Source organism: Toxorhynchites rutilus, chromosome 3, assembly GCF_029784135.1.
Source record: "Toxorhynchites rutilus septentrionalis strain SRP chromosome 3, ASM2978413v1, whole genome shotgun sequence".
Classification (NCBI taxonomy): domain Eukaryota; kingdom Metazoa; phylum Arthropoda; class Insecta; order Diptera; family Culicidae; genus Toxorhynchites; species Toxorhynchites rutilus.
The window spans coordinates 171,466,722-171,489,917 of NC_073746.1; the positions used below are offsets into that span (position 1 = coordinate 171,466,722).

Consider the following 23,196-nt stretch of genomic DNA (forward strand, 5'->3'; position numbering starts at 1 on the left):
AGCTGTTGCATAAATGATCAACAATAGCCAGTACCAAGCGCAGTAACAGTTATTCTTCTTAGCGGTAACGCTCGGCTACAGACTGGAAAAATCGCCAAGTAAACATTGACGTACCTGGGAAGGGAAAGTCTCATCCTGAATAACTCGTATTCAGATTGATGCAACACGGTTTGAGTAGATATTCCGAGTTTTCCATCTATTTAACAATTCTCTGGGTTATTGAATGTTGCCAACTTTTTTTAAAATCCGAATCATAGAAGGGATAGAAAGACTTAGCGCCTACGTAAAATCGATTCATTAACACGTTGAGCTCCGCGTCGGTCACAGTGAAATGACGCTGATTTTTACGGCTTTTTCGCGACGGTCTTCCGTCCAACAGTGTGCTTGTCATTTGGAGAGCACTTAGCACGTATCCTAACTCAGTCCGTGGTCAACGTGTTAAGCGAGCTTTGTGCCTCAAACTACGATCAACACAGAAAGACCTTAACTGTAAGATGGGGTAATTTGGACGTATGGGGTGAGTTGGACCACCCCTTCATCTCGAAAAGTTCGTCTGAACTTGGATTTTTTATAATCTTTTTTTATTGTTGAACCGTATGTACATAATGTAAAAAAAGATTGGTAAAATATGACAACTGAATTACAGAACAAGGATGAAAAAATAACGTTGGAAGAAGGAGGAGCTTGAAAAAGCAACGCAGGCCATCAAGGATGGATTTTCTGTGTACAAAGCATCGAAAGTGTTTGAAAATACTCGAACAAGAGTAAAAAGTTTCATGCAGGATTCGCAATGATCGCAATGCAACTTATCTGGTTTTTTCTGGTCTGGCCAAGACACCTGATATCGGTCCCAAAACACTGTTACTGATTGTAATATTATCCTGATATCTTCTTCTTCTTCAATGGCACTAACGTTCCTAGAGGAACTTCGCCGTCTCAACGTAGTATTACTTGCGTCATTTTTATTAGTACTTAGTTGAGATTTCTATGCCAAATAACACAACACGCCTTGAATGCATTCTGAGTGGCAAGCTCTAGAATACGCGTGATCACAGTGCAAGTCGGAGGAAATTTCTTTGACGAAAAATTCCCCCGACCAGAACGGGAATCGAACCCGAACACCCGGCATGTTAGTTATGACGCTAGCCACTCGGCCAAGGGAGCACAATTAGTATTATCCTGATATACTTTACTTTTATTATCCTAAATTACTTTGTCGGCAAACTTCGTCCCAGGGGGTCTTCGTAGCCACATGGTTACGCGTTCGCTTACCAAGCGATCGATCGTGAGTTCAAACTCAGGGCCCTCAATTGACCATCTTTGTGTTGTTATAGAATAACTACGTCCACGCAAGCATCATCAGCGATGGAAATCGATCCACGGTGGAACAAAGATCGATTCATCCATACAACTGCTCTGCTCTGCAAGAAACATCGGGCTGCTGTTCTGTAAATAACCCAACAATGATCAATATCAACTGTCTCCGCTGTCCGGTCTGCTGAACAATGGATGAACAGAAAGAATACCCTTCCGCCTAAATGGCTACTACTGTGTAATTTACCATAATGTAATGGAACAGAAAACTTAACGCCTAAATGGCTACTACTAACTACTGTGTAATTCACAATTTATGGAAACATAAACATATGTACATGTACACGATTAAACCCGACTCTGTTACAGCTAAATGCTAATGAGCCTAATAAATAAATAAATGGGATAAAACAAAACTTCGTCCCGCCCAAAATTTATTTTTCGTTATCACATTCAGGTTTTTTTTGACTAAGCGGGGTGTCATACCATCATAGAAACATTTCTCGTATTCAAAAACCTTCGCATGCTAAATTTGGCTCCTTTTGATTGATCAGTTTTCGAATTATGCAGAAATTTGTGTTTCATTTGTATAATATCCTCTCCTTAGAGAGGAGGGAGGAGTGTCGAAGAACCACCATAGAAACGTTTATCGATCCCTAAAACCTCTATATGCTAAGTTTAATTCCATTTGTTTGATTAGTTCTCGTTGTCATATGCCTAATTTGATTTTATTTGCTTGATTAATTCTCGAGTAATGCAGAAATTTGTGTTTCATTCGTATGGCCGCCCTCCACCACCCTTAGAGAGGGGGAGGGGTCTCTCTCTCTCACCCTTCCACTCTCGCTCTTTCTCCCTCTTCTCATTTTTTCTCTCGTCCATGCCATTTGGCCCGTGAGCTCGTTGACACACATGCATACATGCATAAACAATCAGAAGATCAAAATCAGCTTTTTCGTAGCATGTACAGGTCCCCGATGCGTTTTCTGTTAATCAGCTGTGTTTGTTTTGACGTACCGGGGTGTAAGTTCAAAGTTTCGAAAACGAGAGAGTGAGTTTCCGGCTGAACGGAGTGGTATGATAATCATTTCATTCGTAAGACAAAATGTCCACGATTTATATGATTGTTATTAATTGACCCGAAAACTTGTTTCAATAGCTTTAAAATAGCTTTGAAAACAGGCTATTGAAATCATACCAATCTAGCTCATTGATGATAATTTTCTCGAATCTATGATTCGATAGGTCTTTCTTGAGTAGAGGAAAAAGAAAACCGCAAAGCGCAAGGTCGAGAGAATACGGGGAATTGGTGGAATTGATTCAAACTTCAGATTTTTGACGATTGACGAGCCTTGCCGTGTTGCAATGTTATTGGCGTTTGGTATTCCGAAGAGGAATAGATTCATCTTTTGAGCGTTAATATTTTTTTACGGCTCAATAAAGTGGTATGATAATCACCTTATCCGAAAAATAAAATGTCATAGAGTTTTTTTTTATAAATCGTTTATTTTTACAGGCTCAGTTACATTAGTTTAAAGGAGCCGAATTCTTAAATATATTTTTTAAAACTATACATATACAATTTTCCTAACAATATGGTTATTAAGGTGAAAAACCGATTACTCGCGGTTTACTCGAGTTTAGAAGGGTGACATATTCTTCCAGGAAAGGGATGGGATATAAGGGAATTGTTACAATGTTGATGATCACACTCAATTCTTAAATCTATTCGTATATCTATTGTATATTTACATTTGAACTTATTTTACTGTTTATACCAAGGGGGCCAATCGCTCGCAATGGATGGAAAGGAGGGTATAAGGACATAGGGACAATCACACACGAAGATCGATAGCTTTAAGGAAAACATATATTTGGGTCATGTAATCAAGGTCTAACCGAGCCAACACATCTCTCACCGGCACATTGGGCTGTCTTCCTCGAGCCTGGAGGGAGTTTTCTAAATTCGATCTGGCGACAAGATACACCTCGCACGACAAAATAACATGCTCGATGTAGTGATAACCTTGACCACAAACGCAGAGATTGTTGCTAGCAAGATTGAAACGAAAGAGTAGCGCATCTAACGAACAGTGATTGGACATGAGTCGGGAGAAGATGCGAATAAAGTCCCGACTCAAGTCCAGATTTTTTAACCACGGTTTGAGGCTAACCTTAGGGATAATCGAGTGAAACCACCGGCCCAATTTATCTTCGTTCCATTTGCGTTGCCAGTTAGCGATGGTATTTTTACGGACTAAAGAATAAAATTCATTGAAGGCGATTTGATGCTGATAAATGCCGCCTTCAATCGCACCTACCTTTGCTAATGAGTCAGCCCTCTGATTACCCGGAATTGAGCAATGAGAAGGGCCCCAGACAAAGGTAATGACATAACAGCGTCTGGATAAAGCACTCAAAATTTCTCGTATTCTCTCAAGGAAGTACGGCGAGCGCTTTTCCGGCCTCACTGAACGGATAGCTTCGACAGAGCTAAGACTATCCGTTACAATGTAATAGTGTTCAACAGGTTGTGAGGCGACGCTGTCCAGCGCCCAGTATATCGCTGCCAATTCAGCAATATATACTGAGCAAGGATTCTGAAGACTGTGGGAGGTGCTAAAAATTTCGTTCTTCTTCTTCTTCAATGGCACTAACGTTCCTAGAGGAACTTCGTCGTCTCAACGTAGTATTACTTGCGTCATTTTTATTAGTATTTAGTTGAGATTTATATGCCAAATAACACGCCTTGAATGCATTCTGAGTGGCAAGCTCTAGAATACGCGTGATCACAGTGTAAGTCGGAGGAAATTTCTTTGACGAAAAATTCCCCCGACCAGAACGGGAATCGAACCCGAACACCCGGCATGTTAGTTATGACGCTAACCCCTCGGCCACGGGAGCACAATTTCGTTGAACACTCCAAATTTATCACTCCAAATATTATCACAATTGATACCCTCATACTTTGAATCGAAGATCGTTGGAGCGATCCTCGATCGTTGATAATCTGGAATTCCATGGATATCTTGCTTCATGGACAGATCAAAATGCACAGAGGAATTGATGTAGTCAGGAAAACAAACACGGTTGGGAATATACGAAGAAGGATCAACCTGCATGGAGATGAATTCATGATATGAACTCATGAATCCGGAGTGAAAATTTAGCTCGATCAGCTGCTCAAAACTTCCGATCACCAATGGGTTCATGACCTTACACCGGATGAAGAACCGAAGAGATAATAATTTGAAGCGATCTTTAAGTGGGAGTACGCCAGCCAAAACCTCGAGACTCATGGTATGCGTTGAGGGCATACATCCCAACGCAATACGGAGACAAAGATACTGAATTCGCTCGAGTTTAATGAGGTGTGTTTTGGCAGCTGATTGAAAACAGAAACTGCCGTACTCCATCACTGAGAGAATAGTTGTTCGATACAACATTATAAGATCTTCGGGATGGGCTCCCCACCAGGTGCCGGTAATTGTACGGCGAAAGTTTATTCTTTGTTGACATTTTTACTCAGATACCTAATATGGGCCCCCCAAGTACATTTGGAGTCGAACCAGACCCCAAGATACTTGAATGACATAGCATGAGTGATCGGTTTACCCAAAAGTTGAAGCTTTGGTTTTGCTGGCTTATGCTTCCTAGAAAAAACCACCATCTCTGTTTTCTCCGTGGAGAATTCAATCCCTAGTCCAATGGCTCAGGTTGAAAAATTGTTCAGCGTATCTTGTAAGGGTTCTTGCAGGTCGGTTTCGTTTGATCCTACGACAGACACCACTTCATCATCTGCAAGTTGCCTAGGCTGCAATTTTGTGTAAGGCAATTGTCGATGTCACTTACATAGAAATTGTACAAAAGGGGGCTTAAACATGAGCCCTGAGGGAGGCCCATGTAAGAGAACCGACTTACTGTCGAATCTCCGTGAGAAAAGTTCAAATGTTCCTCACAAAGCATGTTATATAACATATTATTCAGTAGAGGCGGCAGACCCCGAGAGTGTAATTTATCTGACAAAACCTCTATTGAAACAGAATCAAAGGCCCCCTTTATGTCCAAGAATACTGAAGCCATTTGTTTTTTTTTCGGCGTAAGCCATTTGAATTTCTGAAGCAAGCAACGCAAGACAATCATTCGTCCCCTTGCCCCTGCGGAACCCATATTGTGTATCTGAGAGTAAGCCATTCGTTTCAACCCAACGAGCAAGGCGAAACAAGATCATTTTCTCCAACAATTTCCGTATACAAGACAGCATTGCTATTGGGCGGTACGAATTGAAGTCGGACGCGGGTTTTCCGGGTTTTTGAATAGCTATAACTCGTACTTGTCTCCAATCATCCGGAACAACATTATGCTCCAAAAACTTATTGAATAAATTCAACAAGCGATGTTTGGCCACATCGGGGAGGTTTTTCAACAAGTTGAACTTAATTCTATCCGATCCTGGAGCAGAATTGTTACTTGAAAGGAGAGCAAGAGAAAATTTTACCATCGAAAACTCGGAATCAAGATCGCACCTACCTTGTGGTATATCTCGAGCAATTCTTTGCACGGGAGCGAAATAGGGACAAACCTTTCGTGCAAAATTAAAAATCCATCGATGTGAATGTTCCTCGCTTTTATTCGATGATGAGCGATTTCTCAAGTTTCGAGCCACTTTCCATAATTTTTCCATTGACGTTTCTCGTGACAAACCTCCCACGAAATTTCGCCAATTAGCACGTTTTTCACCTTTGATCAAGTTTTTAAATTGATTTTCAAGGTCTAAATACGTTTGAAAATTGTCAATGGTTCCTCGTTTCCGAAAAGCTTTAAATGCATTCGATTTTTCTACATAAAGCTTTGAACATTGGCTATCCCACCATGGATTGACAGGCCTTCGGCGAATGGTGGAACCAGGGATGGGTTTCGTTTGAGCGCGAACCGCGCTGTCATGGATCAAACGAGAAAGGAAGTTATACTCCTCCAATGGAGGTAAACCATCTCTGGAATTGATGGCTAGAGTAATCGCGTCCGCATATTTTTTCCAGTCAATGTGTCTTGTGAGGTCATATGCCATGTGCCATAGATTCAGAAGAATTCGACCCAATGGTGATAGAAATTTTGATTGGCAAGTGATCACTACCGTTGGGGTTCTGGATTACATTCCACTTGCAATCTAACGATAGTGAATTCGAGCAAAGCGAGAGGTCGAGAGCACTTGGGTTAGCAGGAGGTTTAGGAACACGTGTTGTTTCCCCAGTGTTCAAAACGGTCATATTGAAGCTGTTACAAAGGTCATATATCAACAATGAACGATTGTCATCGTACGGTTCCCCCCAGGCAGTTCCATGAGAGTTGAAGTTTCCCAAGATCAATCGTGGCTCAGGAAGGAGTGAGCACATGTCAATAAGTTGCTTGCGGCTAAATGTAGCTCTCGGAGGCCAATACAAGTTGACAATACAGAGGTCTTTGCCTCTGATTTTTGCATGACAAGCAACAGCTTCGATCCCTCCAATAGGTGGAAATTTCAATTCGAAAAAATGAGTGGCACTTATTGATCCCCAATAGCACCCCTCCGTATCTGTCATCACGGTCCAAGCGTATAATATTAAAATCGTGGAAAAAGAGATCATCTCGCGAAGAAAGCCAAGTTTCGGACAGAGCAAAAACATCACAATTGAAGTTATGAATTAAAAATTTGAATGTATCCAATTTAGGGATAAGACTACGACAATTCCACTGTAAAACAGTGATATCTCCGACCTCTCTATTTAAATTAGACATCAAGAGAGATGATCATTGCAAGGACCAAGGGCCATGTTTGCATCAATTCTTGCACAATTGTCTTTAGTACTTGAGATGACAATGGTTCTAATGGAATCGGAAACATTAAAACATGTGAAGATTTGATCCACAAGGTCAGTCAACTTTATAAATCCCGATTGGGAAGTTGAGCTGGATGCACAAAAAGGGACAGTTGGGGTTTTTGATGTCCCCTCGAGTGCTGGGTCGTTCGATGGTGAACTATTCTCACGGAAGCCAGGAGGAACCTGATTTTGCTTGTCCGCTGCACTCGATATTTTAGGCAAGCTAACATGGGGCACCACCGATGAGACTTGTCGTTGAACTTTGGGAGTGGACACATTTTTGCGCCGGGAATGAAAATAAACGGTGTGCCCTCGTTAGCTGTATCCGCTTCCAATTCGTCAACTGGCAGTGAAGCAAAGACATTGTTTGTTCGTAATGGTTGTTGTTGTTGAGCCAGTGGAGAAGCGCCCTTCAAAATATCCGCGAAAGTGCGTTTCGAGCGTTCCTTCAAAGAGCGCTTTTGTTTATCCCAGCGACTCTTGTAAGGTTCACAAGCTGAGAGCACGTGTGGGGATCCCCCGCAATATGGACACTTATACTCAGTCGCACTGCAGGATTTCCCCTCATGTTGCTCTCCACAAGTGGCACATCACTCCTTGTTGGCGCAATAAGCTGCTGTATGACCAACTGACTTGCATTTGTTGCAAGTCATGGGCTTTGGCACGAAGAGTCGCACCGGCAGCCTCAATTTGTCCACCATAACGTAGTCAGGGAGGGCGGCACCAGCAAAAGTGACTCGAAACGAGTCGTACGGCGTAAATTTCTTTTATTCTCCTTCCTGGGTAACTTTTCAATATGGACACTTATACTCAGTCGCACTGCAGGATTTCCCCTCATGTTGCTCTCCACAAGTGGCACATCACTCCTTGTTGGCGCAATAAGCTGCTGTATGACCAACTGACTTGCATTTGTTGCAAGTCATGGGCTTTGGCACGAAGAGTCGCACCGGCAGCCTCAATTTGTCCACCATAACGTAGTCAGGGAGGGCGGCACCAGCAAAAGTGACTCGAAACGAGTCGTACGGCGTAAATTTCTTTTATTCTCCTTCCTGGGTAACTTTTCCAAGTTGGCGACATTCCAAGATTTTGACTTCCATCGAAGGAAGCCTCTTGAACCTGCCAACTCCCATACTTTGTACTGTTTTGCACGTCAGACCCGTTTCAGATTACGCCCCCAATTTCTACGTTATGGGAAGGAATAAAAACTCGATATTCGAGGATGAAATGCTTATCAGCAATAATATCGTTCGCGTCGTTTCGGTTAGACACGATAACTCGCAGTTTGTTCGGTCTTACTTTGCAAATTTTTCGGAAACAGAGGTGTATCTTTTCAGATCTGTCATAATCTGTACGACCCTAAAGGCTTTACCATTAGGTTTGGGCCGGAAAAAAACAACCCAAGGACCAGCGCCAGGTGCATCGTCCGGATAAACCCTGACACGGGGAGCGGATACAATAGGAGAGGAATTCGAGGACAAGGTTTGAGTGGGGACAGTAACATCAGAGGGGGGAAGTGATGTCGATGATTCGGTGGAAGTATTGGAGGAATCAGGGGAAAGGTTTGCAATCTTTTTTTTTGAGGGGGGCTTGGTAGTGTTAGTTGACTCGTCCCCAGAACAAGAATCTTCGGGCATAGGAGTCCGTTTAAGGGACTTACTACACCCTGCTTGAGCAAGCGAGGGGGAGTCTGAAATGTCCATGTCTAGACCCCCACCCTCCTCCATTCTTAGAACGAACGATTATTTTTTAGTTTTTATTATATATTTTTTATTTATCTCACTTGTTAAAAAAAAAATAAAAAAAACTTAAATAAAATAAAAATAATTACATAAATTTGTTGTTCCAATATGCGCTCTGTTACCCTATTAAGGGAGACACAGAAGCCACGCGCTACGGAGACCACTACTACTTCCGGCTGCTTTGGGCACTTTGGGCACTAATTCACCACAGAACACACGAGAAGAAAAAACCAACTCGTTGGGGAGAAGAGAAAAAAAAAACTTCGAGAACAATGCTTGAGGAGTGATGAATAGCACATCCACCTCCTTCAAGTTGTTAGCGAGGAATGATTGTCATTACATGTTACATGTTTGTTACTTTGTTGCGGTTATATCACAGATATAACCCACTTCAAGTTTTTTGAAGACAAAATGAACATGTGTCGTCACATGTTAAAAAATCAAAAAAACATGTTAAAAAATAAAATAATCAAAACGAACCTTGGATATAACACAAGTTATTGCCGACAGAGTTGCCAGATATCGGTTGCCAATGAAAACATAAAATTGTTTACCTTGGAGGATATTTTGAACATACAAAATGTACGTTTGGATGTCAATGAATATATGGTAAAAAATCGACCCCAAAATTTCAGAAAGGTACCCCATAAAATATGTTCATCGCCTCGAAAAAAAACACCTTATGTAAAATTTCAGCTCAATCGTACTTAAGGAAGAGTGGCGCAAAGCGGCCAAATTTTGAGCTTTTTGAAAATCGAAAAATCAGCCAAGTGGGGAGAAAAGAAATCAGGGTTAAAAAAAAAATGTTTGGTGCAAAATGTCTTAAAATTGCACGAAACTTCGAGATCTACTGCCATCTCGAAAAAAATGTTTTGTCAAAAATTTACACTCTGAGACTTTTTTTTAGCTAGATTTTTCATTCGGAACTTGCTGTGAAATGTTGATTTGCACGATAATATACCCAATGCAAAATATTAGTTTAATCGGACTTCATGTACTAGAATCGCAGACGTTAAAGTTTGAAAACAGCTATTTTTAAAAAAAATCTACTTTTCAGATAGAAAAACGACAGAGCACCAAAACATTTTTTTTTTCGAGATAACAGTGAATATCGCCGTTTTGTGCAATTATAAGACATTTGGCTAACTAAGCTAATATTTCAAACCACCCTAATTCTGAATAATTAGGAAGATACATTTTCCATGGAATTGCTGTATAAAAGCTCTCAATCCATGACCACAGAGTCTGTCACAGAATTATTCGTAGACGCAAAATGTACCGCTCACCTCAAGATATCTCTTTCCAATCGAAAAGTGAATTACAAAATATTTAATTTATCATTGTTGATAATTTTTACTTTGCCATACTAAAAGAAGAACGAAACCAAAATGCATTTTCGTTTAGAACTGACACTGACTGAATTAGGCTAAGGCTAAAATAATGATATTACAAGGGGGCTCTATTAAAGACAGCCCATCGATGATTGTAACACATTGCTTATCAGGATTATATCTGTGCGACACTTATCGGACCACACTGACGACAGTGTATGCCCCAATATTTGGGTCGAAGATACACAGAAAAGATGCGCGATTCAAAGCTTCAAATTTATTTTTTTCTATTTTTATGAATTCCTTTTTGTGGTGGATACTATCCCCTATTCAGTCGATGAAAACTCTTGCTGACACTTCGTCTATGAACTTAATCCACTGATAACTTCCACAATGGAACAGCACGAGTGGGACATGCTACCGCTCACATCACCCAACAAGAAGGCTTGTCGGAGGAGCAAAACAAGGTTCTTTTGGTTGCGTCATCAAATACTTTCGGTGTGAACACATTTTTCAAATTAAAAAAGTTTTATTAATGATAGTGTAATTAAGTAATTGCCATCAATCCCGATTACTCTTCGCTACTTACTAATTCGCGAGGTGCCATTCATTGTCTCAAAAACGTTGCTTAGAACGAACATGAGCGAATAAGACTTAAAATCCAATCAATAGTATAAAAGAAACGCCTGTCGAAGTATTCTGTTCACACTCTTGTTGAATGATGATTAATGTTAATGATAATGTTAGTATTTTCACTCAAACCATTATAATAATGGAAAATTGTTAGTGCTAATTCATACAAGGATATCATCATTGAACACTTCGAGTACACGCATAGATAAGTTTTCCGAGAAACGTGGTTTTGGAAATATTATTCGATTAAGGCTGTGCAGATGAACTAAACTGGAATTCGATTATCTATTCACATCGCAAGTCTAACCTCGATGGTTCTCTTGAGCGAAGACATCAATTGTTATAAGAGTAGTTTGGTTGACGCAATCAGGCAGGAAACTCGCTCCGTTTAGCTGCTTCTTATCTTATCTCTTAAACACTAATAGACCAACGCTGAAATCCTAAGCCCGGCGCTACGAATAGAAGCCAAATGGAGAAACACATTCCTCATGTGCCGCCACCAGTTCAATGCTGCTTGCCAACTACTTTATGGTTCGATTTATGATTGATTTGTGGCTATGTGATTTATGAGTAGTTTTCCATTAATGCATAGAATTTTACTGTTTCGCTTCCGTTCGTACCACGAAGACTGAAGATACACTGGATTGTGACGATTGTGATGTTGGACGGGATATCTTATGACAGTCTAGTGATTGTATGATTATTTTTGGTGATTTTTATTCGATCATTAATGAGAAAAGTGCGAATGTCAACTGTAATTGGATAGGATATAGTTAAGAGAGAAACTAACTACAGGGTCTTTCAGATTAAACGCTCACGCAACAAATTTTAATAACTCCTACAAAAGTAAACCGATTTTTATTTTTAAAAAACGAAAATAAGGCTTATTTTAGGACATTTTGGTGTGACCACACCTTTTTTGGATAACGTGTTATAAACGGCGAACAAAATTCTTCATGTACAACTCTAACATTATGACTTCGATGCTGTTGAAAATTCGAGTTATTTCTTCTTTAAGTTCCTCCAAATTTTGTGGCTTATACACATAGCAACGGTCCTTCACGTACCCCCAGAGGAAGTACTCCACGACGAGAAATGTTGAAATTCTTACCATAAGAGGACAAAGTTAGATAACCCATTACTGCCCAGGTGTAGGTTATGTTTACTTTGCGACTTTTGCGGGAAACTCGAACTTTGCATGCTTCAATACACAACAAAACAACAAAAATGACAGATAAAATGACACTGACACAAAAAACACTTTTAAATTGTCATGTGGTATCATTTAAAATGCGCTTAAAACTTTAGTTTCATCCAAAACAGTTTTTCAAAAACGGGCATTTTTGCGTATTAAATTTCATACGCTGGCCACTAATGGGTTAAGGCTTCAGTTTCTCGGGTAATACGATTTCACTGAAATACACGTTCTTGTGAACTGTACATCTTGACACTAAAAACCATCCGATCAGACTGAACGAGTAGCCGAATATTATCGTCCCAAAGTGGGGAATGCAGTGTTACCACGAAGCGAAAAAAAAATATAAGGAGCTATTCGCTTTTTTTGCGTGAGCGTTTAATCTGAAAGACCCTGTATAAGCCTATAGCAGTAATTCAACTAAACAGCAGTGTAACAGTATTAATAGAAATTAACATTAACAGAAGCACCATATGCACATATAGTGCCACCATATGCTGCTTCTTAGCAGTATTAACCTATATTAGGCCAAGCATTCTAAAAAACCAAACAGCATCTTTGATAATTTTTCATGGCTTTAGAAAGCAACCATATGGTAAGGTTTTGGCATCAGATGATAGCTTAATTTTTTAGCTACCACTTACTATCGATTTCATTCAATTTCGTGTAACTTTACTGGGAAATACACTCTGTCCAACTTCTATAAGACCAGGGTATGATCTTGCTGCTTTGTATCATTGTGAACAAAAAATGCTTCAATTTATATTCTAGTGTGTAGATATTGGTGACTACCATACACTGCATGTGTGCAAGCGCTAAGCGCAAACGAATGTTTTCGTATTTTCAACTGTCAAGTTTCTACACATAAAGTTAATTTTTAGCACAAGTTATGGCATCCCGATTTATTACATTAAATGAACTGAAAAAAAAACAGAAAATATTCTACTCCCCAATACATGTATATCATGTGTATAATACATATGCTAGAGCCAATATGAGCGAGTGAAACAGGAGACACATTCAAATAAAAGCGTATGAAAGTTTCTCGTATAGTTTGGCAAATACACGGCCCAGACAGAGAAAGATATATTCTCGTTCATGTTCTTCTTTATCCTCTTAGAAAACACTTTCAACTTCATCAATATAACAGCGCTGGCAGCTATATGGGTAGCGCGGTCGTGTGAAAAAGCTTTGCATTCCAGCCGGCCTTGGTTCGATCCCCATTGACGTCGTATGGACTTTTTTTTTTGCACAATCCCAAATGAAATGAGAAAAGAAAACAGAAAGAGATGTCTGCTCGCATACATACAAACCATTTTTAAGATTTTAAAACGGCTCAATATTTGCGCATTTGACTCTCATGATCAGGAAATGGCATCATTTCTGTCAAAGATGAAATGTTTTCTGCCAACGCTAGTTTGGGTGTATAAGACCAGTTACATTTTCCGTTGTTTTAGTTGTTTTGATCAATTAAATCTGAAAAATGCCGAAGGGAGATATCCTCACGGACAGAGAAGAGAGTCAAATCGATGCATTTCACCAAGAAAATGTTGATATTTCTCGTCGGATTGGACGATCCAATCAAGTAGTGCTCAATTATTTGGCGAATCCTCAAAGATAAGAAGAAGATAGCTCCACGTAAATCGAAGATCTCTGACCGGGAAAAGCGGGAAATAGCTAGAACAGGTTCGAATACCTCACAATTGTATGTGCAAATAAAGCAATATTTCAACTACTTAACTGCTCGGGTGACAATTTTGGTAAAAAATCCTCACATAAAGAGGGCTTAAAAGGTTAAAACTCCTCATCTTACACCATCGGAAGACGTCTGAGTTTTGCCAAAGCTCACATGAACCGACACTAAGCATCGGATTAAGGACCAAAAACCATTTTTTGGACTGGCCGGCTCGCTCTCCAGACTTGAATCCTGTTGAAAATCTTAGGAGGGATCCTTGTACGCAGAATCTACACTGAAGGGAAAACGGTACACCACGATTGAAGAACTCAAGGTCGCAATTTCGGAAAAATGGAAAAATATCGAGAAATCCGTTCAGCAGAATTTGGTAAATAGTATTCCAACACGAATATTCAAGGTTATTAGTCGAAATGACAAGGTTACCAATTATTGACATGTAAATCAGCCTATCGTTTTGAATTTTGTATTGATAATACTTATGAATTTTTAAGTGGTCTTATAGAAACTGCACAGCTGATCATATTAAAGCACAACAAATAACTGTTTTGAACGGAATTGACGTTAAATATACTTTATTCTAAGCAGTCTACAATGTATGAATGTATCTTGTTGAAATTCTATCTTTTTGTTTGCAACGAAATAGAATCAGGGTGGTCAGAGTGTAAATTCGGTTTGAAGCAACTATGTACGGAAAGTACATAACCTCACATAACCTATCAAAAAACAAAAACTAATAAAATTTTAAACCTCCTTCAAGAACAAAAATGTAGGTTTTGGTCATTGTTTTTGTTTGGCTATTATTCGATTGTTTTGCCATTTTCTGGTAAACGGAAGAACGAAAAAAATAACTCTTAAAAATTGGGGTTCTGTAACGCCAATAATCAAAATTACACCAATGGCTTTCGTTAAAAAAAAAATTTACAGCTTGGTCGTTAATGGGTTAATACCAAAACATAATTATCGCTAATGCTAGTACAGGGCGAACTCGATTATAAAACAGTTTCCGATTTCTTTTCACTGTATATAATCTGTATATAATCTAAAATGTTTTTATTTGTTTTTTATACATACATTTTTGTTTCTTGAATATAAAAGAATAATTCTTATTTGATTCATCCCCTTTATGTGAGAAAACACCTTTCTCAAACGAAAAAACTTTTTGCCTCAAAATTGCCCTACATTAAAAAGTACGCTTCTGTTGATTCTGTTTGAAAGACGATAGAATTTAGTACAGGATATAGTTGTGAAACATCTAAATTACTGGATTTAAATAACATTTTGGAAGTGAAAAAAATTAAAGATAGTGGTTCTAGTTATTGTATTATTATTATTTTTTGTCCGAAAATTCATAAAAAAATTGGATTGTTTCTATCAACCTCTAATAAAGCTTCCTAACCGCTCTACAACTTGTTCTTTGACACCCATCTTCTATGTTTCCTAACCCGTTTTAAGCCAAGCATTCGATTCGAAAAATTGAACAGCAACTTCGATAATTTTTCATGACTTTGGAGAGCAACCATATGGTAAGGTTTTGGCATCAAATGATAGCTTAGTCTATTAGCTACCACCTACAATCAATTTCATTCAAATTTGTATCTCTTTATTGGCCATAAAATTAGTTTAAAGCAACTATGTGCGAAAAATACATAACCTCACATAACCTAACAAAAAACAAAACCTTACAAAATTTAGAAATATGTAAACTTTTCTACATTAAAACTTTGATAAAAGATCATACATTGTGATGTAGGAAGAAAACCATTGAATTGAGCCTCCCACAGGAACGAAAATGTAGGTTTTGGCCAATGTTTTTGTTTGACGCTTTTTTTGTAATTTTCTGGAGAACGGAAGAACGTAAATGAATGCTTCTTGAAGATTGGGGTTTCTGTAACGCCAATAATCAAAATTACACCAATGGCTTTTGTTAAAAAAATATTTTTTACAGCTTGGTCGTTAATGAGTTAATTCCGCTTCAATATCGTTATGAAATATTCCTGGTAAGAAGTCAATCAAATTCTTCAAAAATGACAATTTTCACTCTTCAGTGCTTATAGTAGCCAATTAAATTTCACTTTAACTTCGAAATATAACATTTACTTAAAACAAAATTTGAAATATTTGAAATATTTTCACATTTGAAATATGAACAAATATTCTTTTTTCAAACTGTATATAATCGAGTCCAGTCTATATAGGAAGAATTTCATGCCAACTCGTCTTAGGGATTGGCAACACTATCTCAGATAGCAGTGGAACGTTGTGGGTGTAAACACATGGATCTTCTAAGCAGCTTTGCATACTTTGCAAATATTCAAAAAAGAATTAAACTACTTTTTGGAAAGGCCCAAAAAACTTCTTGCTTGAATACTTACAAAATTCAGGTGAGAGAATAAAATGTAGGAAATTGTTTGAATTTTCATAAAAAAATACCAAAATTATTTTAGTTTTCATTAAAAAATATTAAGCAAATTTTTGAAAAAAAAATCATTGAAAAAACTATTTTGAAAATTAAAATTTATTTCTGTAGAAAAAATGTTTTTTTTAATCTGCTAAAGTTGATTTGAAAAGCCCATACAATTCCCTACCAGTCACTCATACATCGGAAGATGGGCACTTTTACAGGGAAAAAGTTCTTCGAACAATAACTTTTTCATGTTTTTCTTTGAGAAATTACTATTAGTGTTTAATTCGTAACATTATTATGTATAAATTATCACGATTTACATGCTCTGCAAACTTTTTTCTATTTGGAAACATGCCAAGAACATGACAAACGCAAGAATTTACACAAAAAAAAATGTTACGAGTAAAACTTTATTTTTTCAGGGTTCTCTATCAGGGCTGCCAACTATAATTTAAAAAAAATCAGGAAGAATGAAAATAAAAATCAGAAAGAACTCAGGATAGTTCATATTGAGTTGTATGGAAAATTAGTGACGTGTTTTGGGAAAACATAAGCATCATTTTTATAGACAGACATACATATATTCTATTTTATTCTACAATCTACATTCTTATTGTTTTGTTCCACAATCTTTCGCCATCTTTAACGCAACTTAAGAATTTTATCCTCTCAGAACGTGTTTGTTTTCTTGTATTTTTTATGCTTGCCATTGAGTCAAGGTTTCCGCCATTGAGAGAATTTTTGAGAAATTTTTGATCGTTTATATTTTTTCCCCAAAACCTACAGTGAATTGCAGAGAAATAAATTTTGAGAATTTCTTCGAATTTATCATCCATACTTTGGAATGAATCTCACCATGGAACTCACCAAATGAGCAAAGCATATCAGCCTTGGATGAATTGTTGAATGTTTTTCAAATTTTCGAAATCGAATTATTTCATTCGATTATAGATATATTTACTATAGCTTCACCATTAAAGTTGATTTTGAATCTGACGAGCAAATGATACATAAGATCTTATCATATTGACTATTAATTCATAATGTTTGCTTTGAATAACATTACACTCTGAAACGTTGATGAAGACCAATACCTTTACTGCTACTAATGCTAAACATAATATCGTTATAATTTTTAAAATTCGTCAGATTTTATGGTTTCCTGAAATTATCTAGCCCGGTTTTCAAAAGTCTCAAAACATTTGTGCGCAGTGAAAATAATTCGGGAATTTCAGTCTGGAACGATTTGCAACGATCAACATAATGATAAAAAAAAGTTAGGTACAGCTTTGTAACAGTAGAATTTAATGTAATCATTATACATGTGCGGACCGGAGTGTTATTATGACACTTCTCATTTCTAAGCAGGAAAAATTTGATAGGGATCCCATTATATTTTCTACGAACTGACGTTTCGACAAAGCGAAAAGTAAGAATCAGAGAAAAACAGGATCATTTCCGAAAAATCAGGCAAAATTGAGTGTCTGTCAGGATATCAGGTAACAAGCCAAAAAGTCTGGGAAATCCTGAAAAATCAGGAAGGTTGGCATCTCTGGTCTCCATACAAAAATGCCTTATATTCCAGAAACTATAAAAGATAGAAAGTTGACGTCTTCGACGAAAGTTCATATTTTAATAAGATCTAAAATTTTGTCGAATAAACTATATTGCTATATTGACTTAAAACAAAATTAGGATTAGTTGTTTTTATTTTCAAAGAAAACATGAAAAAATTGTTGTTAGAAAAACTTTTACCTTGTAAAAGTGCCCCTCTTCTAATGAATGGACGGCTTGGAAATTGTAAAGGCTATTTATATATATTGGAAATTGTAAAGGCTATATATTATATATATATATATATATATATATATATATATATATATATATATATATATATATATATATATATATATATATATATATTTTTATATATATATATATTTTTTTTTTTTTTTTTTTTTTTTTTTGAGAATTTTAAAAAAATACGTTTCAAGTACTTTTTTTCATCGATTTTTTTTTCAAAAAAAATTGGTATTTTTTATGAAAATTTAAACAATTTCCTACATTTTATCCCTTAACCAGAATTTCGTAAGTATTATAATTTTTGAGTTATCACCTTTTCTTAAAAATCAAGGAAAAATGTTTGCCTTTTTCCACAAATTAGTCTAATCCTTTTTTGAAAATTTTAAGTATGCAAAGTTGCTTCAAAGATTCATGTGTTTACATTCACAACGTTTCACTGCTATCAGAGATGGTGCTGCCCACGGGCAGTCGAGTTGGCATGACATTCGTCGTAGGGCTTTTACTGGGTTTTACTGAGAAGTCTAAAAGTTTTGTTGAGTGAAAAATGGAAGCATTTATATTTCCCCAGACATTTGTTCTGCCCATTAATGTGCTTACATACTTGTCATTTCACTTGCTCGAAACTCAAATGTAGTTTGGAAAGCGGAAATATTGCGATTTCAATTTCCAAAGGAAAATAGAAAACATCGCAAACAGCGATGTAACTTTGTTCGGTCAAAGCACCGCGTCAATTTCCATGCCGTCTGGTGGAGAGTGCTTCTGTATTTTCGCATCACATGTGTGCATTTATTTGAACACAGCATATAAAATCACTTTGTTTCGCTGAATAAAATGACTTTACTCGTAGATTGAAGCATCGGATTAAATCGTTCTCTACTCGTTTCCTCATTCGTTTGCAATCAGTTCACGAGCCCGCGATGTTTGTGATGAATACAAGTGTTGTCAAATTTTACTGATTGTAATTGTTCATTTGAACTTTTTGATTCAATTTTCAGTGGTTTTTTGGTGCATTTTAAAATACAGTAGAGCCGTATTACCAGAAGAATTTTGTGGTAGTGTCACCGCGGATAACGCAATGAAAGACTAAATAAGAAAATTGTAAGGAGTTGTATCTAGGGCACGACCGCATTTTCGACGTAGAACTACGCAATTATATTATGCAATCCACTGTGGTAAACAAGTCGATTCGAATATTATTTTAGAATGCATAGAAATTTTTGAAATAAGTTTTTTTTTTTACTACTTCAGTAGCAAAAAATTTCACTTGAAATTCGAACAATTTCATACGGGTAACCCTGGCCTGGTAAACTGATAGAGAATCATATAGATATCGCTACCAGACTGTAGATTTACATATTAGATATATAATATATTTATATATATTTATATGTTACATATTTATATATTACATTACAGTTACATTACGGTTACAGCGCGGTCAACCCGCACCAGAATTTCTCATTCCCACTAACATATCGATCACAAACTATAAACACTTTTGCTCCTATATTCCGCTTGAGGTGGAATCGAATCCTACAACATGCAACAGTAAGGTGTAATGACGATTCCCCAGACTTCTCAGTTTAAAAGTATGTTTTAGGAACATATCCCGGTCTGCACAACGACAAGCGAGTATAAAAGTACTCAAAACCAAAAAATAGACTTGCATGTAGTGATCCCTGATAATCGTTCGATTAATCGATTAATCGATTAATCGAATATCTCCTACAGAAATCGATTATTAATCGAACGAATACTGCGCAACTACCCACATTCCGTTTTGCCTGCCAAGATCGGGTCGATGAAATGTCAACAATCGACCTCAAATGCTGCCACCTTGCAATCGAGTTATCGACCTTTCATATGCATTCATCGAACAACTTGACGCCACTTTTTTGCCAACATGTGCAAGGCGTCGACCTGCATGTAACGCTGCTTCCAACACTGATCGTCTCTTGTTTGTATTGGTTTGTTATGAAACATGAAAAGGAAAAACATTGATCGATTTTAATCATTTTATTCAAAAAAACACAAAATGCATATAAAATATAAACAAGATATATAATGCAATCGGTGCATTCGGGTTGTCTGGATTGACGATTCGAATCCAGCTCCTTTTTCTCCTTTCCTTGACACACATATGTGGCTGAGGAGGTTTCTTCAATGTGCGCGAAGCACGAGATCTCCGATATGGAAAGTTGCTCGAAACACTATCGATGGTCAGGTCCAGATGCTGCTGCTGTTGATGTTGTCCCCTGGAACAGCCACCATGGCTTGGAGGATACTGCTACGGGAAAGCCGATGCTGTTGACTGCTGTAATAGAAGTGGAAATAAGCACTGTGGTGATGGGGGAAGTCATTTTTCTCATTCACCAGTTGATGGAAGCAAAAAAGCCACATCATCCGAACGGGTGTATTCATAGCTGAAATAAAATAAAATAATTAGTATTTTAAAATGTCTGCTATCTAATAGTATACCTGGTAAGAAACCACTTTGGGAGAATCTGATAATGTCACATCTTGCGTTTGTGATTAATTTCCACCTGTGGCGAATTTACACCGTCAGTCTCCCCACACTGTTGATCTGGCTTAGCATCATTCAATTCAATACCGTTCGTGTCCTTACTTCGTTGGTAGAAATGTCTCAGAACGGAATAAACTTTCACTGATATGCATCTGCTCAGTTGTTCCGTATCGAAATTCATTGCTTGTTGTGCCTGCTTCTGGGCAACGTTGTCCGGATGCATATGAACTAGTTTAGCTTCCGTGTTGGACCCAATTGCGTTCAGGAATGCCGCCGGTAGCAATCCGTTCGTTCCAGATTCATAAAGTAAAAACCTATCTATTCCACAAACTCCAAACTGAAAAAAAAATAAAATGAAAAACAGAAAAAGATTCCATACTCACCAGTTATATGATCCGGTTGTTTTGGTGTGAGATGACAGTTCATCGTTGAAGAAAAAGTGATGCCGATTCGTTTTGTTAATCATTCTGTATTTTCGACCAACGAATTTTCGATGTTACGTATTTGGGGAATAGGCATGACAGAATGGATTTTCAAAAGGAATAAACACACTTTTAAAATAAAAATTATGAATGAACATTATTTTTCTCAAATGAAATTAGTACTCAATGTAAATGAAAATCACTATTGCATGCAAGTGATGAAAAAACGACATACAAAAATTATGCCTAAAGATAATTTTATATTATAAAGGTAAGTTTTTGTGAGAATATCTGAAAATTTATAGAAAATAATTTAAACTAAGGTCAGGAAAACGTACTTCAAGTAGATAAATAAAGCCAAGAAACAATTTTCATACAAATTCTACCAATTTAAAACTGCCTTCGGGCCGACTAATCTGATAGAGAAAAGGTTCCCTCATACAAACTAATGGCGTATCCAGATGTCAACATCGTACCGAATAGGCACCAGCGTTACGGTCGGTGTTAGGTCGATGATTTTTTCGTCGATTGGATTGTGGGTAATAATCGAAGCGAACGAAAAATTTACGTCGATTAATCGATCAAAACCCACGGCCCCTGCAGTTTTATCCTGAAATTCAATAATTATCTTCGACGCTCTCCTAAACTCGTAAAAGAAGCTCAATGCCGTTAACGCGAATTGAGTTTCGTTTGTGTTTAGGGGAGCGGAGAAAGATAACAATTGATTTTCAGGTGGAATGAACACTTTTTTGATTCCAGATGGCTCTCTAGCAAATGAGAAATATAAGTCTAACTAATTATTTCTCTCAGTGTAACGATTAAACAATTAATTGTTTATTTGGGGCGATTAATCGTATCGAATAATCAACTACTAAAAAGTAGTTTAATTTAAAAAATTGGGGATCACCACTTACATGTATTTACAAAGCGCATTCTCTCAGACACATTAATTTTGAATTCCGTGTTAGGGAAACACAGCTCGGCGGGAACAAAAATACCACCGACTTGTTTGTTTTGACAAAGCGGATTCCCCCAGGCACATCGATTTTGATGTCTGTGTTGGAGAAACCGTAAATCGGGCCAATCAAAACTTGGCAGTTTGGGCGTTTAGATAATGCTTGACATTCTACAGTTATCCAATTGTTCATCTCATAAAAAATAACATTTTATCAATTGTGATAGATGCGTAGAAATATTTCCTATCAATTAAGACAAACATCTTTCCGATCTATTAAGAAATATTCGAGTTATAAGCATTCGAAAAACGGGTAGGGTTAGCACACGAATCGGCAGAACAAATGGATGGGAAAAAGGAAATTCTTCTTTCATGAATTTAAACCGTTTACAGATTATCGAATTGTGATGTATAGCATATCAAACAAATCCTAGAGAATCTCCGATACGATTGGTATGCAAATCATGAGAATTCGTTCACAGTGAAAATAGTTATTAACGATAACTTTATTTCATAAAAACGTGACCTGTTTTCTGATTGGGCACCCTTCCTGAAAGATGTAGTTCTACGTAAAAAAAGAACAAATATATAATTCAGCATGGAAATAATGTCATATACACCAGTAATATTGTAATTGTGGTTGTTTTATTCCACAAAGTCTAATCAATTGCTCATCAATAATAACACAGTTTCATTCAGGTGTCGGTTTGAACATTACGGTACGAGTGAATACGACCTAAAACTATCCATCGAAAAGGCATTGGAAGTGATGAGCATTCTGAAATGTACTAATGTCAGGCACATTAAAACATTCATTTGCCGACAAGTACAAATAAGTAACTGTTTCCTAGAAGAAAAACCGCCTTGATCGCCTTTTAAACGCCAACTCTCAGTTGGAAATTGCGTTGATAAGACACGCCAACACGCAGATAGGATAAACGCAAACACGCGAACGCGCATTTGGTGCCACACATATATGGACCGTCTCACAGCTCACCCGTACCACATAAGTGAAGCATAACGTTCTACAATGTAACGTAACGCTGGCAGAGCATCAAAGCCCGTTGATTGTTGATCGCATTTCTTCGCGAGATCGTCGGGGGAAATAATTATCTCAAGTTATGAATGAGTTAGCGCGCAGCTGCGTGATTGGATGAATGCTTCGCATGATCTGGGTAGGTGGTCTCTTCATTACGGGACCGTTGCATCAAGTAATGCGCTAATTAGAACCGGAGAGAGAGATAAACAAACCGCGCATCTGGCTTTGGTTAATTGTTGCGGTGTTACATTGAGTTTGTGCGAAAATGCATGAACACAAGAAAAAT

The 23,196-nt window shown here is 37.5% G+C and overlaps 1 protein-coding gene and 1 long non-coding RNA gene across 6 annotated transcripts in view; both read right to left on the reverse strand.

Annotated features, from left to right (window-relative positions):
• The window catches only part of LOC129774736 (rho GTPase-activating protein conundrum), a 231,034-nt gene that overhangs the window by 62,941 nt on the left and 144,897 nt on the right, over positions 1–23,196 (reverse strand). The window lies entirely within an intron of this gene.
• Positions 19,868–20,829, reverse strand: LOC129774738 (uncharacterized). The gene is made up of 3 exons (XR_008742761.1): positions 20,449–20,829; positions 20,344–20,393; positions 19,868–20,284 (listed from the first exon to the last, which is right to left on the reverse strand). It is a non-coding gene; the product is annotated as an uncharacterized LOC129774738 (long non-coding RNA).